General features: G+C 40.8%; 1 protein-coding gene and 1 pseudogene across 2 annotated transcripts in view; one reads left to right on the forward strand and one right to left on the reverse strand.

Annotated features, from left to right (window-relative positions):
• Window positions 1–24,955, reverse strand: part of NAV2 (neuron navigator 2) — a 676,025-nt gene that overhangs the window by 603,760 nt on the left and 47,310 nt on the right. The window lies entirely within an intron of this gene.
• On the forward strand, window positions 2,130–3,550 carry LOC110073510 (WD repeat-containing protein 76 pseudogene; annotated as a pseudogene). The gene has a single exon (XR_013540853.1). The product of XR_013540853.1 is annotated as a WD repeat-containing protein 76 pseudogene (transcript).

Consider the following 24,955-nt stretch of genomic DNA (forward strand, 5'->3'; position numbering starts at 1 on the left):
CCTCCATGAAAAATGGTGTCCTGGGGAAAAATGCAATTGGCAAAAATGGTCCTCTATTGCAAGATTTTTTTATTCCTGCACCACAAGAAAATAGCAAGCACTTTTTTTCATCAGGAGGAGCATTAACAGAAAAACTACTGGATTCTGTACAAAAAAGCATGCATTTTGTACAAAAACACAATCTTTTGCTTCAAAAATTCAGAGTTTTGCACAAAACACATTTTCTGAGCAAAATATAACTTCTTTTGCACAAAAGAAAACACTTTTGTGAAAAATACACTTCCATACATTTTTCACAAGGAAGTGCTGAGAAGTAAAAGTGCACAAAAAATCTCATACTCTTAGCCAACAGGGAGGAAACATTTGGAATTTTCAATTCATAGCTGAAAGAACAAAATATGCGAAGATTTACACCTATATATATAAGAACCTCAGGTGATATATTATAGGTAGATGAGTAAGAAGAAAATTAGTTAGTAGGAGAAGAGCCTCTTACAGTAACCAAATCCTTGAACCATTTCAAGGATAAGCTGTTTAGCGCAAAGGCACAAACCTGGGCAATGGAATCCTTAACTTTCTCAAGGGGAGCTCTGTAAATCCCCTTCCCATAGGAACACAAGACTCAACATCACATTGAGTTTGACCATTGGCCCATCTAGCCCAGCATTGTCAATATCAACTGACTGTGGCAGGTCAAGCAGGAGTCTTTCCTAGTCTGAACTGGAAATGACAAGGATTGAATTTGTGACCTCATGCATGCTAAGCAGGTGCTCTGCCACTGAGACAGACCCTTCTCACTGTTCTCAGAGATTTTAAAAAAAAGGAGGGGGGATGTGCACTGACACCAAAATTTAGATTTGAAGTTATAACTCTTCGGATGTGGAATGTTAAAAATTCAGAAATCCCAGATATCCAGAACTCTGCTACAGTCAATATGAATACTATACAATGGTGCCTCGCTTTACGATTGCCCCGCATTACGACAAATCTGCTTAACGACGATGGTCTGAATGGGGGAAGTTCGCTTTGTGATGATCAGTTCCCTGCTTTGGGAACCGATTCTTCGCTAAATGACATTTTTTGAACAGCTGATCAGCGGTTTCAAAATGGCCGCTGGGTGATTAAAATGGCTCCCCGCTGTGTTTAGGGACGGATTCCTCGCTATACAGGCAGCGAAAATGGCTGCCGTATGGAGGATCTTCGCTGGACGGTGTGTTTTTAGCCCACTGGAACGCATTGAACGGGTTTCAATGCATTTCAATGGGGTTTTTATTTTCGCTTTACGATATTTTCGCTTAACGGTGATTTTCCTGGAATGGATTATTGTCATTAAGCGAGGCACCACTGTATAGTTATTATTTTCCATTTAAAAATACACAAACAGGCAAAACATTTTAAAACGGTTTTCCTATGTCCTTTGGCAGCTTCCCAGAGACCGTGACAAACAAAAAGAGTGCACACCAACAGCCAGCAGTACCCAGATACTAGGGAATTACTATAATGGGCATACTGATTGATCCCTGACCAGTAGGATTGCCAGCAGGAAAGGTCAACAGCACTGGAGAAGCAGAGGACAGGTCACACTGGAGAGTAGGCAAATACCCTGGTCTGTACTGGCAGGCAAACTGGAGTGGCAGATAGCCTGTGGGGTTGGGAAATGTGCCAACAGCATGGGGCAGAGCACAGTGGAGTGAGAACAGAAGACAGTGTCATCCATTTTTGATTCCACAAGATTGTGTTATAAGCTGCTTCCATAGCATAGTGGCTTCTTCCACTTTCTCCTACGCCAGACACTAAAGATTTATACTAGCCATGGGGATGACGCACTGTGTGGTGACTGTTTTGTGTGTTGGGAGGGGGGCTGGACTTGGAGCCTGCTGCTTCTCCTGCACTTTGGAGGAGGGCGGCAGCATTGGGGGGTGTTCTCATCCGCAGTTCCATTTTCTAGCCACGTGCTCTCGACCTATATAAAGAAAAAACTGGACAAAACCACTTTTAGCCAGCATGTCGTGGCGTGTCCCGTGGCTGCCCCCATGACTGGGCAGGACCTGCTGTTGGTGGTGTTGCTGCCGCACGCGGGAAAGGCGGCTGGGCAGGGAGCGTCACGGGGGGGCGGCAAGGAGACCGGCATGGAAGCAGAGCAGGCACCAGGTGGGAAGCCGCGGAAGGCCAAAGAAGCAGTGCTGAGCCACCCAGTGCAGCAGGAAGAAAAAACACCAAAAGAAAAACCAGAGACACGTCTTCCAGAAGGCCCTTTGAAAAGCAAGACTTCAATAAAACAAGCAAGAGTTGTTCTCAAGCCTCTGCCTTTCAATAAGAGTGAATGCACAAGGTGTGTGTTTCCTCAAAAACGTCTGCTAGAAAATTTTTCTAGCTCTGAAGAGTCCCCAGCTACAGATTGCAAAGTCAAGAAAGCCTGTAACCATCCTTCAAGCCCCCAGATCAGTGCGGTTGTGTCGGAGGTTGTAGCTGACAAGGAATCTCATGTACCTGCTTCAGTTGTAGCAGCCAGCAGTGGTGATTTGGAGAGCGACGAGGATCTGGAGAGTGATACAAACAATGAGGAAGAATCCAAGGAGTTATCAGCTTATGAGAGGAAGAGACTAAAGAATATTACAGAGAATGCTAAATTTTTTGCTTCTTTGAAGCTGTTTGAGTCAGCTGCAAGACTTCGTGAAATGACAGTCAAAAGAAAGTCACATGGAATAAAAAGAGTTAAGCCTTCAAAGGAAGAAGCTGAGCAAACGTGTCGAAGGTCCTTGCATTTGCAAAGAATAGATCCCATGGGTGCTCCCTTGCCAGAAACACCAGGACATACAGAACTTTCAGTTGAAGAACATCCCCGTTTGCCACCTGGACCTCTTCAGATGATACCTACAGATCAAGAACAAAGAACTGAGGCCATCGAAGGATTCCTGGATATGTGGGTGAAAATCAGTAAGGTAGAACCCCAGAAGAATGAGAAAACTATACGTAATTTAGAAAGTTACAAGGCTAGACTGCGTGAAATGGTCCTCAGAGAATATTGTGTAGCAAAAGTAGTCAAAACTTGAATTTATTCTGTGGCAGTCCATCCATCTGAAAGCACAACCCTGGTAGCAGCAGGAGACAAGTGGGGACAAATTGGTCTTTGGAATTTGGACAGCAGACTGGAAGAGCCTGTTCATTCCTTTGTGATCCACTGTCAACCTGTTAACTGTATGTATTTTTCTCCATTTAATCCTGCTCATCTTTTGTCCCTGAGCCATGACGGCACACTTCGATGTGGAGATGTAACCAGAGCTGTCTTTGATGAGGTGTACAGAAATGAGGATTACAGTCTTTCCTCGTTTGATTTCCTGACAGTTGATGCCTCCACTTTGATAGTGGGAATGTGGGACGGAGGGGTAACCATAGTGGACAAAAGAACAGCTGAAAATTCAGCTGAGATTTCTGCAGATCTTAATTCTGTGACAAGGACTGTCCATGTTCATCCATCAGCAGACATTATTTCATTACTGCTGGGGCAAGGAATGTTAATATTTATACAGTTGAAGATGGAAATGAGTGAGAAAGCAGAGTCTGGTGATATACTTTCTTGGTTCCATGCTTGATAAGTTGCAAAGCTTACATTGTTTTTACTTCAGGATACAGAAACATGAAAAACAGTGAAATAAAAATGGAACGGGCAGCTGTGACATTTACTCACTTGGTCCCTACTTGTTATTCCCTCACAAAGGTGCACATCACGTTTTCTTCTCGCTGCCACCAGTGAAGTACTTCAATCCACAATATAAATGATGTATACAGAACACTTGTCTTGTGAACAGAAACAGAACTTATTTATTGAAGTGAAGCAGAATGAGTAGTAACAGAAGTTTTTCAGATATTCAGTATAAATAAGTAATTCATCAAGAGTTCCTTCAGCATAGTTCTTTTCGTTTGCAATTTCATTAGCATCCTCTCTATCTATTTTTCTAACCAGCCCTATCTGTCTGAATAACCCTGTCTTCCTAACCAGCCCTATCTGACTCCTCCTTCTCCCGCCAAGCCTCATGTTGCTGCTGACTCCACCTCTCCAGCCCTCTCATAGGTTCATGCAAATCAGCTCATGAATATGAGTGACATGAGTGACGTGGGCAGTTGCCACAGCAGCATACGAAAAGATAGCTGCCAATGATTCCTTAAGTTTTTTATTTTTTACATAAGACCACAATCGTCTTCCCAAAATCTTCAATAAACGGAGCCCAAAACCCAATGAGAATCTGAAAGAACTGAATTATTAGGGAACAATGAATTTTTAAATATAATCTTCTCACCTGTGAAGTTCACCTCAAAATGATGAAGGGAAGCACCACCTTTCTTAGTATTATGAACTGTTCATTTCCCCCCATACAATAAAGCAAGAATGGACAACCCCAGAAAAACTGGGAGCTATTTTCACACTCCTCCAAGACTTTGGTGACATGGGTCCTGCTCTCTGACATCCCAGTCACTCCTCTTCCTGAAAAAAGCCTCCCCTCCATCCCCATGATCTGAAACAGGTCTAGCATATGAAATTACATTTCCTGCATGAAAAGCTTCACACAGAATCATAAGAAGATAAAATCATAGACTTGGAAGAGGCCTATCAGGACATCGAGTCCAACCCCCAGCTCAATGCAGGGATCCAAATCAAAGTATATCTGACGGACGGCTATCTAATTTTTTCTCAAATGCCTCCAGTGTTGGAGCACACTCCATCCCAAGATAACTGGTTCCATTGTCATACCTCTCCAACAGTTAGGAAGTTTTTCTTCCCAAATCTGGCTTCTTGTAATTTGCACATTGCACACACACATATACTTAGTATATAATAAGAAAAGCATATGTTATCTTTGTTTCAGGATGGACAAAAATAAATTTGATTTAAATCACAATTTAAATCATAAAAATTATTATTTTTAATTTAAATCATCAAAACATCATTTTTTATTTAAATTGTGATTCAAATCAATTTGATTTAAATCATATACACCCTGCTTTGTTTATCTAGTTTTTTATTCCTAATATCAGTAGACTAAAGATTTTTTTAAAATGACTGAACCTAAAGAACAGACAATCTGATTTTGCAATATCTTTTAATAAACCTTATATGAGGCTAGGAGACATCCAGTATGGTGTTGTGAATAGAGTACTGTAGTGGATGAGTACTCAGGAAACCTGGGTTCGAATTCCCACTCAGCCATGGAAACCTGCTGGGGTTTTGCATTGGTAAAACCACTCCTGAAATATCACACTTACCTTGAACGCCTTAGGGTTGCTATAAGTCAATTCTGACTTGATGGCATATAACAACAATATGAGGAGAAATGTCAAGGAATTACTAAAGAAACACAGCAACACCAACTCTTCATCAGCTTACAGTATGTATCATATTGTTACCGAATACAAGCATTCATTGCTTTGCAAAGCTGCCTTTGGGCCTTTCAAGTATCAGCCAGCTTACTGTTTCAGAACCCATTTTGACTGCTTCACATGCTGTTTCTTCAGGTCTGTTCATTTTGCAGTGATTCGCATCTTATGAGCTCTAATTGACTAGTAATATATCATTTTCCTTTATTTCAGCTCAGAGTTTAGCACCTTTATCATGAGATGTTCAACATTACCTTCAACAGAAGAGTCTGAAAAAATAAAACCCCAGTTCAAAAATATTTTCATATAAATATAAGGCTCCTTGGGAGACATTCTGTCAGCCTAGCTTACATTAAACGTTTGTTATAAGATGGAGGTGAAAGAAGTGGTCAGAAACCCAAGTAGGGTAATTCTGGGAGCTCAGACAGATGGACGGACGGACGGACGGACGGACGGACGGACGGAAGGACGGAAGGAAGGAAGGAAGGAAGGAAGGAAGGAAGGAAGGAAGGAAGGAAGGAAGGAAGGAAGGAAGGAAGGAAGGAAGGAAGGAAGGAAATTATGTGAGAAAGAAAGGGATCTCTTTGCCTAAACCCAATTCTGGTTTTCTGGACTTTTTGCCGTGAAGCTGTAGCTCTTAAACTAGTTTAAAATCTATTAATGGTTAAAATAGGGATGGAATTTTATGGGACAATCCCATACATGTCTAATCAGAAGTAAGTCACACTAACTTTGGTGGTACTTACTCTTAGGAAAAGACATACAGGTTTACAGCCTTATGTAATCACAAATAAAAGTGACTGAATACACTGTTGCAGTCAGAAAGCTTTTCAGCTTTAAACAAGTGTTACAGTAGTATAGTTTTTTTATGAAGATAGGGGGAATAACCCCGAAGTGTAATTCAATCACATCAGTGTCAGAAGGAACTTGGAAGAATGTGTTCCCATATTGACTTATTGAAGTGCCTGAGATGCTATTTGAGAACAGCTATAATACACAGATACATTTTTCCTGCCCCACACTGATAATGTCAAACTGACTTTCTTAGGTTTCAGCTAGTAGGTGGAAAGAGCCAAAATTCGCTCCCCAAAGTGTGAGGAATACTGTTTGACTCAAACAATATATTTATTGGGATCACTTTTTAAATCACTGCCATGACAAGTAGGGTAGCTTCTTCTGAAAGCCACCTCAACAAGACAATAATATGGAACTACAGAGGGTGTGTCACTGCAAAAGACTTTATCTTATGTAAATTCTTTGCATGCAAAACATCATGCAAGTAAGTAGGAATTACTGTACACGTATCTAATGAATGGAGGGAAATTTAATTAAAGTGTGAAGGCCACTAGCTTATCAAACTACCTATGAAGATCTAAGCCACATCTGTCAATATCCTTAGAGCAAGTCCCCTCGTGCATCTTTCCTAGCATGTGGCTTTTTCATGGTAATTCTTTTGATTTCCCCCCTAAGCATTGCCCAAGGTCAGCTCCTGTTTGGGGTGGGGTGGAGTAGGGTGCAACTCTCTTCAAACCGTTGGGATGAGGCATTCAGTCCCCATCATGGTCCATGAGATGCCCCTGACATAACTTAATGTGTGAAAAATGAATCTGTAAAGACAGGAATAAGATGGTATTTTAAAATGTTTGAACTTTTATGATATGATCACGTTGCTTTCATTCACAAAATTTTATACAGGGTCTAGAAGACATCATATTCATCCTGTAACTTTTCCAAGTTTTCTTCCTACTTCCTATACCTTCTTCTTTCCAGGGAAAGAAGACATATGTTAAGGAAAAATAAAGTAAACAACTACATAATCTGGTAGTGCTAAAAGTCTTCCACCTGGACACATGGTTGCACCTGACTCTGCACAAAATCTTGCTAGCAGCCACAGAGTGTGATGACTTAATGGCCAGAACATGACTAATTTGGTGTTCTCCTGCTTGCACTTGCTTAAGCCTGAGATCATCCTGTTGAAAACAATGGTGGCTATGTATGCACAAAGCTGTAGTAAACCTGTCCTTCTACAGTCAGCAAAAAAAGAACAACCACATTTGCAATAGGCCACACAATCATAGAAATGGGGAACTGGAAGGGACCTCAACAGTCTTTCAGTCCAACTACCCTGATGAAGCAAGAAATCCAGAACTAAAGCATCCCTGACAGATGGCCCCCTAACCTCTGTTTAAACACTTGTAATGAAAGAGGGCCCATCAATCTTCGGGCCAGTCGATTACACTGTTGAACAGCTCTTTCTGTTAAAACATTCTTCCGGATATTTGGGATGAACTTTCTTTCTCATAATTTAATTCTGCTGCATGCATAAGAAAAACAAAGAAAACTTTGGCCATAATCTTCTCTGAGCCAGTTTCTTGATTAGGGCTAAGCAAGGAGCAATCTACCTGGAAGCATTATTGCTCTGCCCACATCATTTGATTTGCTCCAGCGCCTTCAAGACAGCCAAGCAAGTGTTAACTGGGAACAAAACTGCAACCCTTTTCCATTTCCAGTTTCTAGCCTAGATGAGGCTTATCTGTCAGTTAGTGTACACTTCGGTTTATATGCTGAGCAGAACGAAGAAGTGTCAGGCTGCAAATATTCTTGGCAAAGACAACTTCATTTTATCCCTGAGGAAAATATCTGGATAGAAGTGAAAATCATACAACTACTATATTGAGAACAGTGCATGCTAATTAGAGTTCTATACAAGTTTCTGAGCTGCAAAAAATTCTAAAGCTTAGATGTTCAATTTTTAAAAAAAATAAGAAAAGCATTAATACTGTTTTAATGTGCTCATGGCATTAATCCAGGGTAATTTTTTTTCCTCTGTAGATTGTTCATCACCCAGATTAAAGCCATTTTGTGTGCTGGGGTGGGGAAAGGAACACCTGAGGCTCCAGGTACAACTAGACTGCATCTCCCATTAGCCCAAACCCTGGACACATGAAAGCTAGTATAGCCAATTGAAAGGTGAGGGATGATATGATACAGGTGTACCTCCTTAGACCCTTGCCTGGCCTGTCTCATAAAAGCAGTCAGGTCAATAACAACAGACTGGTAGTGCCATGGCTATTATTAATGGGTCTCTCCTTGAGGGCAAAGTTCCCTCAGTCCTCAAGGAGACACTTATTAGGCCTATTTGTAAAATCTACCTTGAGGGAGGACGATATTAATAACTATAAACCCACCACCAATGTTCTTTTTCTTAGCAAGCTAGTGATGAGGCTGGTGGCCAATCAGCTACATGCATTCCTGGAGGAGACTGATGCCCTTGACCCATTCCAGTCTGGATTCAGATCACACCACGGCACAGAGACAGCACTGGTTGCCCTATAAGATGACCTTTTGAGGGAGGCCGACAGGGGCAAAATGTCCTTGTTGGTGCTCTTCAACCTGCCAGCGACCTTCAACCATCAACCACAGTATCCTTCTGGGAAGACTCTCTGAGTTGGGGATTGGTGGCCTGGCTTTGGCCTGAGTCCAGTCCTTCCTAGAGGACCATCCTCAGAGAGTACAGCTTGGGAAGATTATTTCCTTCCCTTGGACTCTTAATTGCGGAGTCCTGCAATTGCGAAGTCTCCCTACAGCTGTTTAATATCTATAGGAGGCCACTGGAGGAGGTCATCAGGAGTTTTGGAGCTTTGTGTCACCAATAGGCAGATGACACCCAGCTCTATCTATCCTTCCATCCTTCTGCAGAGGATGCCATTCTATCCCTTCAGTGCCGCCTGGACACCATGCTGGGGTGGATGAAGGATTATAGATTGAGGCTGAACACAGACAAGATGGAAGTCTTATGGGTGGGTCCCTCTAGTGTTTGCAGATTGAGGGGCACCCTCTCCATCGGGAGGGCACGCTCTCCACTAAGGATGAGACTTGGGTGTAATTCTGGACCCAGCACTATCAGTGGGGTCCCAGATAGTGCCTATTTCCAGCTGCATCCCTACCTTGACACCAGGTCCCTCACCATGCTGGTCCTGCATTGGTAGTCTTGAGATTAGACCACTGTAATGCTCTCTATGTGGGGCTGCCTATAAGGCTGCTATGGAACTTCAGCGGGTCCAGAATATGGCAGCCAGACTGCTGAATGTTGTAAAGAAATACCAACATATTTCCCTTATTCTGGCCACCCTGCACTGGTTAGTTGTTCATTTCCACGCCAGTTTCAATGTGATGGTGCTAACCTACAAAATCCTAAATGGTCTGGGACCTTGAAACGTGGCAGAATGCCTTCGCCTGACAAGCTCTGCCCTTCCCAGATGATCCTCCCAGGCCTCTTGACCCTCAAGAGAGGCCTGGAAAGAGAGGGCTAGAAGCCAGGCTTTCTTGGCAGTCACTCCCCAACTCTGGAACAACCTCCCACCTGAAATCTGCCTGGCCCCTTCACTGGGAACTTTCAAACAATCACTAAAACCATGGTTTTTCAGACAGGCCCTTCCAGACCTTATAACATCTTAATACAGTGGTTATTTTAACACTATAACACAGTTCTGTGGCCATGCTCCATATCATTTTAATTATTTTCAGTTAAATCTGTTGGTATATATATGTTTCATTTTGACTTTACTGTATAATTATTATGATTACTGTTTTAAATGTTGGTTCAATTATATATTTGTTAATGTGTAAACCACCCAGAGTGGCCTTGGCACTCAGATGGGTGGTATAAAAGTCAAACAAACACATAAAATAAATACAGTGGTGCCTCGCACAACGAGCGCACCGTAGAGCGATGAATTCGCTCTACGGTGACGCTTTTGCGATCGCTAAAGCGATCGCACAACGATGGCCCCAATGGGCAAAAATCGCAGAGCGAAGGTCGGTAAGCTGCTCGCTTACCGACCTTCGCTTTGCGACCCGCCGATCAGCTGTTCGGCGGGTAAAAAATGGCCGCCGGAAAAGCCGAAAGGGGCCGGGGCGCAGCGTTTTCGCGCCCTTGGTAAGCAAGGGGAGTGTGCGAAAACGTTGTGGAAGCCCCGAAATGGCTGCGCGCAACCATTTCGGGGCTTCCGGCAGCGTTTTCGCGCGCTCCCCTTGCTTACCAAGGGCGCGAAAACGCTGCGCCCCGGCCCCTTTCGGCTGTTCCGGCGGCCATTTTTTACCCGCCGAACAGCTGATGGCAGCCATTTTGGCGCCCTCGTTCTGTGAGGGGAGGGCGCGAAAATGGCTGCCGCCTATGGAGGAACTTCGCTGAACGGTGAGTTTGAAAGCCATAGGAACGCATTGAACAAAGTTCAATGCGTTTCTATGGCTTTTTCCCTCCCACACAGCGATGTTTCCCACAGCGAAGGTTAATCCGGAACGGATTAACCTCGCTGTGCGGGGCACCACTGTACAGGAAATTTTAGAGAGCTATACATCCTCTACCCTGTGATAGGGTTTCAAGTTACAAAATGTGGTTTAACCTGATTGGTTACTTTCTCTAGAGCTTCAGAATGACTTTTTCCTACCTGCTGAAGATACCCGGGACAGAACCTAGTACCTGTGCCATAAAAGGCATGTTCTCCACCGCTCAGTATAGCCCTTGCTATTTCTGTGAACAACTGACATTACAGTCACTGATTATCAAAGATGTCTCTCCTTAAATCACCAGTTTAAGTTCTGGAAACTCACTGAGGCCAATTTAAATATCTGACAAGGGTCTCTTTGTCAACTATGTTGTTATTGCTGAAGTGGCTTCCATATACTCCCTTCCCATGTTGCTGGGTAAATATGAGAAACCCTGGGCATGTGAAAGAAAACTATATTGAAATTCCCTCCTCCATCAGCATTGCCATGTCTGTTTTCTGGAATGTCTGCTCTATATCATAAGATCTCATAATGGTGTGTCAACTCTGGTTTCTTTTAGAAGAATCCTATCACCTGCATAACCTCTAGATTAAAAGGATCCTATCTCCTGCTACTTATCACCACAAAATATTATTATATTTTTATAATATTCCCCTCCCAGAACAAACTTTTAAAAAACTGAACTGGTTCATGGTTCCAGTTGTTTTTTTAAAGTTCAGATGGTTTGTGGTTCACGGGTAGCCATGAACCACCGTTTTTTTCATGCAATTTCTATTTACGAGTGAAGATTAAAAAACAAAACCTCAATGATCTGTCATTAACCTTTATAACCAACTAAAATCAACCTTACACTTTTTGCACACTGATAGAAGGGAGTCCTCATAACTACCTTTTGTACCAAGTAAAAGGAAATTGTTATTTTAATGAGGTTTAGGAGGCTTCAGAAGGAAGAAGTTACAGTTTTAATAGCTACATTGATTTTTGTGGATTTAACTTATCTAACATATTGTTAAGCACCCTGAGCGTTTAGCAAAAATCACCAAAACCAAATCAATCACAAAATAAATAAATGAAAACATTTTGTTTCTTTTTGTGTTTTTTCCCCTTTTTGTAACTCCTAAGTTTACCTTCATTGGTTTGGCTTTTGACATTTAAGAGCAGTATCCTATTTTCTTTCACATGAAACAAACTATGACATGATACATTTTGCAGATGACGGCTTTTGGATACATGCCAGAAAGAACACAGGTAGGCAAAACAGAAACAAAATAACAAAAAAACTCAGAGCCAATCCCTTTTATATTTAATGGAAGGACCAGTAAACAAAAGTCCCAAGAATAAAAGAGGCACACACCCAAAAGAATCCAAATGTCTTTTTCCATATACAATACTGATATTAGACAATTCTGCCATGAATAAAGCAAGTACCTAGCTTGCGGGGGGGGGGGGTGTTGTTATTTACATAGAGTGCTTTAATTGTATGGGGTGGTAGAAACAGCAACAACACCATATGGTTCAGATATATATTGCAGAGAGGGGGCTGTTCATATATTACTGTTTAAGGCTGGCTCCAGGTCTGAAAGGTTTAGAAGCAAGGTTCCATCTGGTGGACCCTTCAAACATCAACCGGCCCCAAGAACACTGCCCCTGAGCAAGCTTATTGGTGGCAGCACATGAACTGCAGTAGGGTGCTCTGGGTCACTGCCATTTCAATCACCTGCAATACTTGCCATAGTGATACTTCAGACCTCCCCCCCCAGTAAGAAATCAAGGGCAGCAAACAGCTCCCAGCTAAAGGGCAAGAATTCAACTAAAGAGGGCAAGTAGGTCCAATAAAGAGCAGGCATGAAAATTAACATTTTCAGGCCTACTACCATTAACTCTGCAGTAGTCTCCTTTTTTAAAAAGTGCAAATATCATGCTCTTTCACCATTATTTTAAATATATTTTAAAAGTATATTGAAGAATGCTTATTAGTAACTTTGGTGTTCTGGCATGCCCCATGACTGAAATTACTAAGAACTTTAATTTGTGCCTTTTATTTTCACATTATAGGTCTTCCCTACTGTTCCTTTCTTACTTAAATTCAAACTAAAGCAACATGGGGAAATTACTGCTTTTGTGCTGGGCAGGAAGAGAAATGGCAATTATTGGCAACCAGCCAACGGCTTATATCACTTTTTCATTATTTTTCCTGTGACAAGTCTTTTTCATGAAAGCTGAGATTGATCCTGAAGGAAGATTCTCCTAGCAGTTTCTCATGCAGACAGAGAGTAACCTGACAGCAAAGCAACCAAGTATGTTCAGATAGGAAAAGAATAAGGGGAAGTCGAGAGGAGGGGGAGAGGCACGGGAAAGCATTTGAAATAAACCAAGCTGTAGAGAATAAGTAGTAATTTTTTAAAAAAAGATAGAGAGGTCATAAGAGCTCAGCAAAATTTATCAACTCAAATCCTAGGAGTATTTTGAAATTCCTTAGCTAAGGTATTTAGTTGCAGGGAAAAGAATATGACTTCTTAAATCACACAATACGTTTACAAGGCCAGTTCTTGCCTCTAAAGAGCTGGTAGGTAAACAGCTTCAAGAAAGCACGGATACAAAAATTTTATCCAATAATTACACCTGAGAGTTGCGGGAATGCAACTGCTGCAAATGGAGTTAGAAGTGAAAGACATTTGATAGTGAGACAATCTTTGGTGGAAAAAATATAGATGTCCATTCCCTCTGTAGCTGCAATTTTTAAAAGGCATTTATTTTTGATTACTAGCTACACTATGTGAGAACATGGATGATGATACGCAATTGAACACACAAATTCTATCAAGAACAACATTGTATAGACAAGACCCAGAGTAGCTACATGGCCTCTTTTAAGGAGGCAAGCCCACTTTAATAGGGCAACCTGCCTTTTAAAGCTTTCCATTTGAATGCCCATCCAGTACAAGCCTGATTTAAAGAAAAATGACTACAAGAAAGGAGATTAGGGACCTTGAAGTTACCAATCTTACCTGGAGAACAGCCCAGCAAGTACACAAGTCACCTAGCCATTAATTCCTTACTTGAGTGATACACATTGCCATTCGCGTTTGCATGTGTACAAACATAATTTTTGTTTATGTAATTTTATGCAAATTGGTGTGATCTTTTGCCCTTTTTTAATGTGCAAGCAGCTACATTCTTAGGCACATTCAAATGTATGTTTGATTTACATCAGCACTCCTCCTGCTTCCATAAGTATGCACAGATTTCTTTAATTAGACTGCATATGAAATTTCATTATGAGGACGTAATTACTCTTAATTCCTTTTCTTCTCTTATTATTTTTACTCCTTTATTTTTTTTGTTAGAAATGAAAAATATTAACTTATTTTTAGAGTGCCGGCTATTTTTAAAAAAGCAGCCAGTAAGTGAACAGGATATATAATTTTCACAGGGTTGTCTAAGCATTGTTTGAGAGACATTTTGTTTCCACTCTGCTCCTTGTATTTAATTGGCAAGGCATTATTTAGCTAAAAGGAAAGAAAGAAAGGCAGACTTAAAGCATATAAGGGATTTTTCTCAACCTCTGTCCTCCTGATATTCTATGGTTCATAGTTTACAGCCTCTTAATAGGATTCTAAATCTCCATGAGTGCCACTATCTTGCCAGCAGCATTAACACTTTCATAATGGTAATACAAGCTGGAGGCAGAGCAACTTAAATCCTGTAGAGGGAAGGGCAAGGATAAGAATCGGGTGGCTGTGGGAGGCTAATTATTTGCACATTAATGATGAGGGAAATAAACAAAAATGTGAAGGTCTCTTGCAATATTTATAATTCTCTGAAAGCCAACTTTGTGCAACTGTGGTACTTAATTAAGCAGTTGGATTATGAACCAACTATTCTACACATCTGCTTTGCTGTGATACTCTGGTTTAAATCCAAGTGGTAGTCTCAACTAGAATAAATCCATTGAGTTAATGGGATTTACATAACTGTTGACTTACCCTACAGCAATTCATTCAGTGAGTGTATTTTAGTTGGGAATAGCAATTAGATTTAGGAGTCTATTGTTCCAAATTCTCAACATGATTGATTCTTGAACTAAATAAAAATAAAAATAAATGCATGCCTTTCCTTTATAAGGCATATAAAACATTTTAAGGATGTATTGGATTAAAATACAAATGCTTTTGTATTATTCTTTTTTTAAAAATACCAGCTAATCTTCATTTTTCATGCACATGTCGCTATTCATAATAATATTTAATGTAGTCAGTCTACAATAGGCATCCACGTTAGCCTCTCATTTCTGTGTCATAGGAACCACTGTGATAAATGCTAACTGATGGTATTAGTATATTTCACTGGTTAAATCTTAGGATAGACCCATGTCAGCACTATGATAAATGGAAATTAAATATAATTGGCTGCAAGGACACAACTCCTGCTCCTGCAGTCAAGAAATGTGCACTACAATATTGTTCAATTATCAGCTATTACTGAGGTAACGAGATTTTTCTGGATTTTTTTGTCTGTGGAGGCAGAGTATGGGGGTTCAGCTCCTCACTGGGTCTCTCAAGAGAAAAGCCAACCTGTGCAATTCCAGGAATGCTCCAGAAAGAAGAAATGGTAAACCACCCCTGAGTACTCTATAACTAGAAAACCCTGTAAAAGGTCCCTATAAATCAGAACCAACTTGATGGCATGTAATTATTATTATTATTATTATTATTATTATTATTATTATTATTATTATTATTATTATTATTATTATTATTATTATTATTATTATTATTATTATTATGCTTAAAGTAAAAATAGAAAATGCTTTGCCAAAGTTCAAACAGCTCAACTGATTCTCTTTCTTTATAGATACAATTCAGTGACCTAGTCATGCTTCTTAAAACCATATACAGCTTTGATCAGTTGAACAAATATTAACCTCTTCGGATTTTGAGGTGTTTGGTTACCTACCCCCAGGTACTACAATCTTTGGTTATCACAGGGAGGATGCATAGAGAGAAGGCCTTTTCTGTGTTGTCCTGTCTATAGATTGCCATGTTCAAAGTTCTGAAACTTTGTTTCATTTTACATGCCAGAATAACATTATTCTTTTTTTGCCTTTCCTTTAATTAACAGTGACAAATTTTGTAACTGCTGCCATTTTTTTACTATGTCAGTATCCTGTCCTGCAGGCCTGTTGGTGTTTAATAATAATCTGTTGACTGTTCATAATTCAATGTCTTCTACTTAGGAACATTTCATTATTTTTATACAGAAGTTGGCTTGTGATTATTTTTGTAATTACAAGGTAGATATTTTCTTGACCTCCTCCATTGCTCTCTTCCACATTTTGGGAAAATACTGCTCTTCTAGATTTTTTTGAAGAATGATATAGTGAATTTCCTCTGGTGTTTTTACTTTCACCCTTTCTTATTTCTGTTGATTTGGAGGTGATTCTAGTGGTGGTAGTAAGGTAAAGGTTCCCCTTGACATTTAGTCCAGTGGTGTCCGACTCTAGGGCATGGTGCTCATCCCCATTTCCAAGCCGTAGAGCAAGTGTTTGTCCGAAGACAGTTTCTGTGGTCACATGGCCAGCGCGACTAGACATGGAATGCTGTTACCTTCCCACCAAGGTGGTACCTATTTACCTACTCACATTTTTATATGCTTTCAAACTGCTAGGTTGGCAGGAGCTGGGACAAGCGATGGGAGCTCACTCCATCATGTGGATTCAATCTTACAACTGCTGGTCTTTTGACTTTGAAGTACAGAGGTTTCTGCAGTTTAACCCGCAGCACCATCACATCCCTAGTGTAAGTCGTGGTAATTAGAGGATGTTAGCATTTTCCCTTTTAAAAATGTTCTTGTACAAATGTCTATTGTACAAAGCAAGGGGAAACAAGAAAAACGTATTTTAAAATAAAATAAAATAAAATGAATGCCTTTACTTTAAATTAAATCTCAGGTGTCCAAAGCTGTTCAGAGGATATTTCATATAGTGTGCTGATAGTTTTAAACAATAACAACAACAACAGCAGCAGCAGCAGCAGCAGCAACAGCAGCAACAACAACAACAACAACAACAGCAACAAAATAATAATAATAATAATAATAATAATAATAATAATAATAATAATAATAATAATAATAATAATAATAATAATAATAATAATAATAATAATAATAATAATAATAATAATAATAATAATAATAATAATAGGTATAGAAAGATCTTGCTTACAGTAGAGTGAATTTCTACTGACAGTGTCAAAGTCATTGACTTGGATCTGCACAAAACTTATTGTCAGACTTTTGCTCAACTATTTGAAGAACCCCTTTAATACAATGCATTTTGTGAATTTCCCAGGAAAGGTTGAAGCCACAGCATGTTTCCAAGTCTTCAAGAAGTTTCAGACTTCAGAGCAGATCTGCCTCCCACCACACTCACTAGTACTAAATGACACTGGCAGTTTAATTTTACTGCATCACAGACAATGAGACAGTGCCCTTCCCTATTTCTGGACTAGCAGGGTAGCTTAGAAGGTATAGTACATATATAGCTCTGTCCTTTGACAGAAACAAATGGTCAAAGGTACTCAGAAGGAACAGCCACTGCCCAAGGTGGTTGCCTCACTCTGCTAAACTTAACCATAAAGCTGGCCCTTTGTCAGGGCTTTTGTATTTGAATTGTAATGGTTCACCCACAAATCAAAGCTTAAGAACATTTATTTATTTATTTATTTATTTATTTATTTATTTATTTATTTATTTATTTATTTATTTATTTATTTATTTATTTCCCGCCTATTTGGTCGGTTAAGACCACTCTAGGCGGCTTACAACAAAAAACACACAGAAATCTATAAATAAAACAGTTTCTACATAGTAAAACACATTTCACAACATGGGAGCAGACAATGGGAAAAGGAAGGAAAGAAAGCATCAGGAATTGACTGGAGGGAAGGCCTGCCGAAACATCCATGTTTTTAATTGATTTTTAAAGATACCCAGCAAGAGAGCCACACGAATCTCTGGAGGTAGGTTGTTCCAGAGGCGAGGAGCCACTGCTGAGAAGGCCCGATTTCTTGTCTTTTCCTTCCGGGCCTCCCTCGGCGTTAGGCTCCTCAGCCTCACCTCCTGGCTCGCACAAGTGACACGGGTAGATCTTGGTGGGAGTAGGCGTTCCGCCAGGTATCAAGGCCCTAAACCATTTAGGGCTTTGTATGTAAGCATCAACACTTTGAAGTCGATGCGGTACTGAATGGGCAGCCAATGCAGTGCGGCCAGAGTGGGCAAAATGTGTTGGTATTTTTTACTCCACTAAGTAGTCTGGCCGCTGCATTCTGCACCACCTGGAGTTTCCGCAACAGCCTCAAAGGCAGCCCCACGTAGAGCGCATTACAGTGGTCTAATCTTGAGATTACGAGCGCATGCACCAAGGTAGTGAGCGCCCCAACATCGAGATAGGCCCACAGCTGGGCTATCCGCCGAAGATGAAAAAAGGCGGTACGGACCACTGACGCTTTGCCCCTGTCAGCCTCCCTCAATAGGTCTTCACACAGGGCGACCAATGCCGTTTCTGTACCATGGCGCGGCCTGAAGCCCGACTGAAATGGATCCAGGGCATCTGTTTCATCCAAGTGCGCCTGGAGCTGGTCGGCCACTACCCTCTTAACCACCTTGCTTAAGAAAGAAACATTGGCGATGGGCCTATAGTTGCCAATTTCGTCCGCTGCCAAACTGGGTTTCTTTCTAATGGGCCTAATGAGTGTCTCCTTGAGGGCAGATGGAAACCTGCCTTCAAGGAAAGACCCATTGATTATTACAGTGGCCCATTCCGTTGCTGTAGGCCTGGCTGATTTGATTAGCCAAGCCGGGCAAGGGTCAAGGGAGGAGGTGGCAGCACGGCAGCGATCAAGCGCCTTGGACACAGAGTCAGGCGTGACAGGCTGAAAGGAATCAAAAGTTACCAGGCAAGACAGAGCGCTGGACATCTCTGCTCGACTCACTGTGTTCAAAAAGGAGAGAGGTCTCGGCGGATGGCCTCCACTTTAGATTTTTAAAATGCTGCAAATTGGTCTGGTGAAAAACTAGGGGGAGGCCCGTCACTCAGACCAATTCCAGATAGGTCGCATACTATACGGAATAATTCCGCCTGCTGGTTGGACGCTTCGCTTATCCGGTTAGCAAAGTATGCTCGACTGGCAGCCTTTACCTTAGCCAGCCTTTACCTTAGCCAGGTAAAGGTTAGTAGCGACCTTGACAGCTATCGAATTATGATCCGTCGGGTCCTTTCTCCACTTACGCTCTAGCCATCTCCTAAACTGCCCTAAACCAGGCCGCCGGGCAGGCTCTGCATTGGAGAGCGCGTTTAGGTGCGATTGTGTCTACAGCCGTCAACCACAGTCTTGACAGGAGCGCCAGCCAGGTCAGCCCTCCCAGTGTCAGCCCTCCCATCAAAGCTTAAGATCACCAAATTGATGCATCGGGATGCATCGGGATGTGGTGGCACTGCGGGCTAAACCGCAGAAGCCTTTGTGTGCTGCAGGCCCAGAAGGCCAGCAGTTGTAAGATCTAATCCACGCAACCGAGTGAGCTCCCATTGCTTTGACCCAGCTCCTCGCCAACCTAGCAGTTTGAAAGCATGCAAATGCAAGTAGATAAATAGGGACCACCTCGGTGGGAAGGTAAACAGCGTATATGTACAGTAAAAAAAAATGCAGCATACAAAAATCTATAATTTCAAATATGTGAAATTTTTATGCCTTCTCCCATAAATGTGTCAGAGGCAGTGTGAGGGTTCTTGGGTAGCCCCCCCTTGCCCCCTCTTAAAAAGTCACTTGGGAGCCATCTTCTTGCTTCAAACAATTAACACATATTAACAAGGGACAAACAGGAGAAACTGGCACATCTTCAACTTGTAAGGCACCTTCCCCCTCCAATGGGGAGAGGAAAGGGTTCCAAGAACTTATATCCAACTTAGAAGTCTTCTTCCTTTTACCTATCTTTACCTTTTCCAATCATTACTTTCAGTCTTTACTCTTGACGTAGACCCCAGTGGCAGCAACATCAGCAGCAATGGCATTGACTTCCACCTCCACCATTTTTCACACTCTGGGATCTCCCAAGCTCGCTGGTCTGACCTGGAATTGGTTTCCCGCTGAGGGGGTCCTCTGCAACCTTTCTTACACTCTTCTTTCATCGCCGTCTCTTCGGCCAAATTAAATAAACAAATATAAATCTACTATGAGCCCGCTATTCATTCCTCGAATTCGATAGATAAATATAGAATTGCATATATATATTGTAGATTGTAAAACAGACATGGATGGAAGGAAAGAGAAGCATTAGAAAGACTGCTAGAATATGTCTAGCCAGAATATTTCTCATGCAATGAGAAATGAAAAGTACAGATCATTACAGCTGATTGTAAGTAGAAGAACCTACTGGCTGAAGAGCCTAGGACTCTAGTTTGGATGCAACAGAATTGTTGCACTGAAAGTCAGAATCAGCATAATACTGTCCAGTGTCTGGTAGGAGAGCAGTAAGAAGTAAGAAAATGTACAGCAATTCTTTTTTTCTCCTGTAGTGATAAAAATAAATTTGTTCTCTCAAGCATCTTAACTAGTTTAATAAGATAAGCATCTTTCAAAATTGCATTAAGAATATAAAAATATTTTTAAAACATAAAAAATAAGAGGATAAATATTTTATGTTGTCTAATCTAAGCATCTTTAACAGTACTGTATTGATTACTTCCTATCCCCATTAGAGGGTATGTTGATCTAAAATAACTGAAGACTGTTAGAAGATTCAGCCAAATTGTTTTGAGGTTATTCTTGCAGCAGATGGTTCTAAAAAATAAAAGTCTAATTATCATAGTTTTTTATGAAGCAAGTTCATATTTTATATTTTAAAAGAACAGTCCAATATCTAACAATTACTCAATGAAGTTCTTTAAAAGAGAAAACCTTGGCTGTCTTTAGCTCTTCTCTCCTCTTTGCTATCAATTTGAACCTTATCTAGCCAATCATGTTGGGAGTTTGTTTGTTTGTTTTTTGTTTTTTTGTTGTTGTTTAAACAGATCTGGCATGCTGCCTTTAGTAGGTTTGGCTGAGAGGGACCTTCCTGGGCTGGGGTGACTGTCAAACTACCCAGCACTAACCAATCCTTCCATCCCTGTCTCTGAATTCAAAGAGAGACATGCCTCTCTGCTAAGACTTTTTCTCCTCTCTCTGTTGTCTGCTGGCAGTTAGAGTCTGTTGAGGATTGTGGCCTGAAGCAGTTATGTTTGTTCTTTTAACTGTTGATCTGCAAGTTATGGAAACTTTATTCTTTGTGAGTGAGTGATTGACACTATAAGTGCCAGTTAATGAGAAAAAGGATGGACTACTCTGCAGAACTTGAAGCTAATTCTGTTCTTTGAATCCTTGCAGCTCTGCTATGCAGCTAAAGAATTCAACCCAACTCTAAACTCTGCAACAAACCACACCTAGGATCCTAGTTCTCTAGGAGACCTACCCACTCAACCACCTTGCCCCCCTTTTTTTGGTCGGGGTTTTTTCACTTCCCAGGATAATCATTCTAAGGTTCACATGGGACTTGATCCTCTAAGGCAGTGACAGCAAACCTTTTTGAGCCCAAGTGCCCAAACTGCAACACAAAACCAACCATGACCATCCCAAAGAATCCCACTCCTCTGGCCACACAACCTCCAGCGCCTGCCCAGGACACTCTCCACTCTTGGCTCTCTCTCCCTTCCCAAGAAATCCGGGATCGGAGGATGGGTAAGTATTTCTCAGTGCTGACTTATGGCTCGTGTGCCCACAGAGAGGGTTCTGCATGCCAGCTGTGGTATGTGTGCTATAGGTTCATCACTGCTGCTCTAGGGAGAAGAAGGAATTATCACCTGCATAGTTTCACATTGCTATCTTTTCTTAGAGCAAGTTCATACAAGAGGAGTACAAGCCACTTGCCTTAGGCTAATGGAGGCTCCCTTCGGGAAACAGAATAAGTGACAAGACAGTAAAAGAGTCCAAATGTAGACTGCAAAAGTCTAGGGCAAGCAGAACAAATTGAATGGGGAAACATAATTCTCTCTCACATACACACACACACACACAGACACACACAGAGACACACACACCGAGTGTACATAGGTCAAAGGTGGAGAATGCCTATCAAATTATTAACAACTGTCCTATGTGGAATTATCAAGACAACAAGAAATTGAATTATGAATTCATGGATTTTTTTGTCCCATAAGTCATCTTTGTTTCCCAGTACACAAAGGCACTTTTAGGTTACTGAACTTATAATTGTGATATAAAATTCAAATAAAAACCAAGTCTTTCCCCTGTCAACTATTTGAACAGTTTCAAAAAATCAAATCTTTGTATATCACGGCAAAAAGGACCCATAAACCAATATGCAGTGGCATGCTCACTAAATGGGTGTGTTATAAATCTAAATAAATATATAAATATGTACAAATACCTTTATTGTCATTATGTGCTCTCAGGTTGCTTTTGACTTACAGTGTACCTAACAGCATTTTCATGGTATGTGAGATGTTCAAGGAGTAGTCTGTTATTGGCATCTCCCAAGCGAGTCTCATGGCTGTGGCAAGATTTGAAACCAGACTGTCTGAGTCCTAACTGACATCCTATCCACTACATCACAGTGGCTCTCATGTGTATCTAGACAAATAGCTCTAACTATTAACAAAAAGACACGTCACCATGTATGTACTATAAGTAAAATCAGCGAACAACCTCCAACGTTGTTCCACAATTAACTAAGGCAATTCAGTGATTATTCATCAATTTCTGATCCTCGTATGGTTTCTACTCATATGTTTGTGCCCCCCATATGTATATTATGCATAATGTAAAAGAAATCAGAAGATTGAAAGCCTAGGAAACAGGCTTTCCTCTTCCTCTCCAATTTTCAAGATAGAAACCAGGTTACAAGCATTCCTTGATCTTCTCTTCCTCTTCAACAGCATCATCTATCATAGCACAATACATGTTCCAAACACATTTACGAGTGATTGATGACACATACTTCAAAACCTTAAAATCTGGAACAGGATAGCCTGGTTATTATTCTGTAAAAATATATATTAAACACCAATCTTTAAAACATCATAGAAAAAAGACTTGGGGGGGGGGAGCAAACAGCCCTTTTACTCTATTCGATTCTATTTTTTTTTTTTTTAAATGTAGTCAGCAGACACTTCAAGGCAAATTCAGAGATGCGGCCATCCTGAATCCATCCAAGTGATGTATGCACAAGAAAAAACATAATGTTTTGTTTATTATTTACCTTCTAAAAGAACCCAATATATCTCAAAGGCTACAGCCTATTAGCCTAACAGATTACATTTCACTAGTGAACTTGCAAGTATAACATAGTCTAAAAACATACAGTAAAAATCCTGTGGAGAAGTCTTCATGTGTACTCCCTCAGCATATACAGTCTGTATTGTAGGCATGTTATGTGTGTGACTATATGGATATGCTTTGGCTCATCACACTGTGTTTTAACCTGCCACGTCTATACCTCCCGAATGTTATCCCAAGGAAACATAGCTCTTCTTCTGAAAACATTTCTTGTCTGATTCCTGGACAACAGTAGCTCGGTTAGCCCAAAGGTATGAGACAGACAGACCAGAAGATTCATGCTCAGATTGAGCCAAACAATAACACTTATCTTAAAATTATTTACAATAACCCATTTCATAACAGTCTTGATATTATACTTAGCCTTTGTCCAATGCTTGCTTAAAATGTCACTAAATGTTTCAGGAACTGTCCACCCCCTTAAGCCAGTTCCTTCCCCAATCAATCTCATTAACCAATTGCCATTAGTGTAATCTTTCCCACCAGCATTCACAGATTAACCCAGAGGGTTAAGCCCGAAGCGTTCCTTATAGTCAGGCTGTTTCTTCATCACAGGAAAAGTCAATTGCCAGTCTGTGAAAATTCACTTTCTTTAATTCTCATTGTTTGTAGCTGATAAAAACTTCCATCACAGCATTTGTGAGACTACTGTGAAAGCTTTTTTTCATTCTGCGGACCTTCTCAGTTTCTGCTTTTTGTTATTTCAGCTTGCCCTTCCTTTTTCTGGACAGCTACTCCTTGCTGCCACTCTCCTATCTTCTCTGACCTTTCACAGTGTTCAGTTCTGCTCCAACTTCAGCTTTCTTTGGATGCTGCTGCTTCCAGTTACTGCTGTCCTTAGCCTCTTCTCCCTCAGGCTTTTCTCTAGCTGATTTCCGCTGACCAACTCAACTAACTTTGACAGGGCTGTCCCTGACTTCTATACTTTCCAGCCAGAACCCGCCACCCAATCACATATTCTGACAGACTGATATTCCACTAGCTTATAATTAAAGGAACAACTAATAGGTGAACATCTTGACCTTCACCTAGCACATCCAAATTTCTCTCTTTTAAAATACCACAAAATCAGAATAAAAACAGTGAACTACTAATATATGTGATTAACACCACACATGCATGATTATCTTTAATCCAAGTGTCTTTTTATTACTGTATCAATTTTATCTTTTCACAGGGTTTACATTCTGCACAACTTTCCCCTCAAGTCTGAGGTAAGGAGCAATCTGAGGGAGAGCAGTTTGCATTACAATCTACAGATCAGGGTACACAGAGTTCTCCATCCAAAGCTGATGGCAACTTTGGACATACTTCTTTATCAATCCAGCAACCATACAAACCCTCAGTTCCAAATATAATTTGTACAACAAAAAACATCTGAACGTGTGTCCTCATATTTCCTCAGTGGTGTAGGATCTGCAGCAGTGCAGCTTCTTAATACCGTACATGGCTTATCTGGCCCTGGAACACAAAGAGAAGCCAGCATTAAACCTTAAAACTGGTTTTAAGTAGGCATGGGAAGAGATGCTGCATGAATTAGTCCTTTATGTTCCAAAACTTTTCATGATATCTGGACTGTCATTTGCCTGGTCATACACCTGGTTGTGCAACTAAGATGTGCCCTAACATCTCATGAATCAGCTGCCATTAGCTGCATTACCTAACACAAATCCAATAGGATTCCAGTCAATGCATTTAAAACCTGGATTTTCTGTGTCTAACATATTATCACCGAGTACTGTAGTCTCTATGGACGGAAAAGAGAAGGTACGGATTAAATGGTTTTCAATGCATTCCTATGGGAAATGCAGATTCAACATAAGAACTTTTCAACTTGAGAACCACCTTCCAATACGGATTAAGTTCTTAAGTAGAGACCCCACTGTACTAATTGCCAGCATTTG

The sequence above is a fragment of the Pogona vitticeps genome, chromosome 1 (assembly GCF_051106095.1).
Source record: "Pogona vitticeps strain Pit_001003342236 chromosome 1, PviZW2.1, whole genome shotgun sequence".
NCBI lineage: Eukaryota > Metazoa > Chordata > Lepidosauria > Squamata > Agamidae > Pogona > Pogona vitticeps.